The following is a 3,700-nucleotide window of genomic DNA, read 5'->3' as shown; positions in this document are numbered from 1 at the left end:
GCTCAATCTATGGGATTTCCACATTCATTACAGCCTGTTTATCAGGTAATTGAAGCCCCACCCATCCCTACCACATGGTTGGACTCATTCTCTAGTTTTATACAAAGTTTGGCTGCTTCTTTGGCTGCTTTTCAAAACATGATGCAGGGTCAAGGTACATTGCCTGCACCCTCTACTTCTAAGTGGCATGTGCCTTCCTCACAATCTACCAACTCTCTGATTCTGAGGAATCATTAGTTACTGCTGAGCAGGCTGAGGTTTCAGATGCTGAATCCCTTTCTGGGTAGGAGGAGGCCACAGCTAAATTTAATGTGGCTGCTTTAATTAGGGCAGTGAAGTTGTCACTTCAGCTAGAAGATGCTGAACCAGCCCCTACTACTAAAGACCCTCTGCTTCAATGGCAGAAAGTAGTTTTAGCAGAGTTTCTTCACTCGGACCACTTCACAGAAGCCATGTGCGAGGCATGGAAAACTCTTACTAAAAAATGTACGGTCCTTAAGAAACTCAGCTCCTTTTACCCGCTACCACAAGCTGATTGTACAAAGTGGGAGACTCCACCTACGGTGGAATCTCAGGAGACACATTTAATTAATAGTTCAAAACTCCCTATACTTATGTCATCTTCCCTTAGGAATTTGTGGGATAGGCAGTGGGACATGTGTCTCAAGTCTAAGTACTCTCTCAGAGGAGCAATGGCTAGACTGGTTACTGCTACAGCCTGGGTGAATAAGGCCATAGAGACTTGGGCAGACAACCTTGAACACAGTTTCATCTCTTATCCCACCAACGACCAGTTGTCTCTACTCAATAATATTAGAGACACAGCCTATTACATTGGAGAGGCATCACTGGGCACAGTTCTATTGTCCTCTAAGGATTCCACTGATTCAATTGCAGCTCGTCACATTGTGTGGCTCCAATCTTGGAAAGCAGATTCAGATGCAAAGAAGGCCCTGGAAGCCTTGCCATACACATGTGACCTACTGTTTGGATCAGAACTAGATAGAATTTTTGAGAAATTGGCTACCTCTAAGACAGTCTGTCTGACTTCAGAATTGTCAGCATGACCTAGGACTTCGTCCTTTTGGTCCTTATCATCAGTAAGACAAAACCAAGGGTCAGACATTTGCGAGAGGGCCAAGGCTTCCAAACCAAAGATCAAACAGGCTTGGGTTGCCAGATGTTCAACTTCCAAACCAGAGGACAAACCCTCTAACTCATGAGGTGGGATTCCTTATGGGGGACCCCAGGGTGGGAGGGCAACTTCTTCAATTCACCCACACATGGTGTCAGGTCACCACAGATGCATGGGTGCCAGAAGTGGTGTCTATCGGGTACGCTATTTCCTTCCTGAAGCATCCCCTAGACAATATTTCCCTACTACTCCAACACTGGACCTAGCACTGTCTGGAGTAATACTATCCCTCCTACAGTCAGGGGTTATCATCACTGTTCCACAGTCTCAGCAGGGTCAGGGGTTCTATTCTACCCTCTTTTTGGTTCAGAAACCAAATTGATCACACCACCTAATTCTAAATCTGAAATTACTGAACAAATTCCTCAAGGTCTACAGGTTCTGTACGGAAACTCTATGGTTCATTGTCCTGACTATGCATGGTCTCCCTGGATATACAGGATGCGTACCTCCATGTACCTATTGCACCGTGTCATCAATAATATTTTTGCTTTGCTGTTCTACAACAATTTCCAATTCCAGGCCCCTCCCTATGGACTGTCTACAGCCCCAAGGGTGTTCACTAAAACTCATGGCGGTGATGATGGACACTCTCCGAAAATGAGGGAATTTGGATATTGCCTTACCTGGATGACTTGCTTCTTCTGGTGCAGTCTCCAATGGGGCTGAAAAGTCACCTCCAACAGACCTTCAGTACCATGGATGGTTTATCAACTGGCCCAAATCCTCACTCATCACATCCCAGAGGATAAAGCACCTTGGAGCACTGCTGAACACTAGGGTACAACACATACTGTATTTCTCCCTCAGGAGAAGATTGCAACCTTGCAGCAGTGCATCCAAAACCTACTCCGCAATCCCAGGGTCTCAGTTCATTCAGCAATGCAGACCCTAGGCTCCATGGTCTCACTGTTCGACATGGTGGTATATGCCCAATTTCACTCCAGGCCTCTACAGTGCCTGATACTTTCCGAATGGACAGGGTTGCCATCTCAAATCAAATCCCAGACATTGAGCTGTCTACCAGGCCCTTCTGATGGCCCAGCCCCTGATCCAGTATTCTGCAGTACAGATCCAGTTAGACAATGCCCCAGCAGGGGCATATATAAATTGACACGGTGGCACTCAAAGTGTGGCAGTGATACAGGAGGTAACCTCCTGGGCAGAACTTTACCTCCCAGCCATATTCACAATCTATATTCCAGGAGTCCTCAACTGGGAAGCAGACTTACTCAATTGACAGGACATTCACGTCAGAGAATGGTCTCTCTGCCCAGAGGTATTTCAGATACTAGTATGCAAATGAGGACTTCCAGATGTCGATCTCATGGTCTCCAGACACAATCACAAGGTTCCAGGGAACGGAGCCAGGACAAAAGCTTCAGGAGCGAGATTCTTGGATGCTCTCACAGTCTTAGAAAAAAGTGTTTTGGGAACCGCACAAGTCCTCAATCTGATAATTAGTAGCCTCTGAAAAACTGAATTATCCCTGAATTGCTTCTAGATATAGCGACTAGGGGTATATGGATAATTAATCCTAGTCCCAAATAATTGTCGCTTTCAGTGGTGCTCCCAAGAGTCAATTTTAAGCAGTCGAGAAAAAACCAAAACAAAGAAGTGTTGGAAAGTAGACTCTTTTTTGGGAGCACTCTAATTCAGAGGGTGGCAATGTAATTTATTAATACTGATAAAACCATTTTTATTAGGTTACACATGGATTAAAATTTAAGGAGTATCTACGTGAAAAATTAGAAGCTTTGCGAAAATATAGAAGAGATTACAAATAATACGTGATATCCATATCACAATGTGTCAGTTGCCGGAGATTAATGGGTGTGGTAACAGAGTTCATTATCCATTACACATTCAGACTCATGTAGTGTATGACCATCATTTGTTCAGCAGATATCCATTGTGGATTACAATAAATGCAGAGAGTTAAATCGTAGGTCATATGAGAGTCGGATACCCAGTAGTATATATAAAGGTGACACTGTATAGGGGAGTCAATTTCTTGCAGTACCAGGGTGTTCAGAGGTGGTCTCCCATCCTAGTACTAACCCGGCCTTTCACTGCTTAGCTTCCAAGGTCAGAAGAGATTGGGCATCTCCAGTGATGTATGACCGCAAATATTGTACTCACCCTCTTGGATCACCTGAATGTGTGCAGCCACCTGGTTTAGTCACCCTTTGACACGTCCTGTGAACAAGCATTCAATGCGAAACGTACGTCAGGAGGAAGTACTGCGATCACGTGATGCGCACACGTGACCGCACTAGCCGGAATCCCGAGGACAGTCACCAGGCAACGGCCGCATAGCTCCGTCTTCTGAACGGGGAGACCTCGACCACACGCCGCTGCAGCCCCTGGAGCCTCTGGAGCACGGGCACGGCAACAGGCGGGTCCCACAGTGACAGTATTAAGACCGGAGCTGGTATCGTATACCCCGCACTCCGTTTTTTTGAGATCTGCACAAAAATTTGGATGGGAGACCACCTCTGAACA

The 3,700-nt window shown here is 45.8% G+C and overlaps 1 pseudogene; it reads right to left on the bottom strand.

The window, feature by feature from the left end:
- Window positions 1-3,206: 3,206 nt before the first annotated feature.
- Window positions 3,207-3,326, bottom strand: LOC135051368 (5S ribosomal RNA; annotated as a pseudogene).
- Between the last annotated feature and the right edge of the window lie 374 nt (window positions 3,327-3,700).

Source organism: Pseudophryne corroboree, chromosome 2 (assembly GCF_028390025.1).
Source record: "Pseudophryne corroboree isolate aPseCor3 chromosome 2, aPseCor3.hap2, whole genome shotgun sequence".
In the NCBI taxonomy this organism is placed as follows: domain Eukaryota; kingdom Metazoa; phylum Chordata; class Amphibia; order Anura; family Myobatrachidae; genus Pseudophryne; species Pseudophryne corroboree.
The sequence above is the reverse complement of the archived record's forward strand: the minus strand, read 5'-3'. Positions and strand labels throughout refer to the sequence as shown.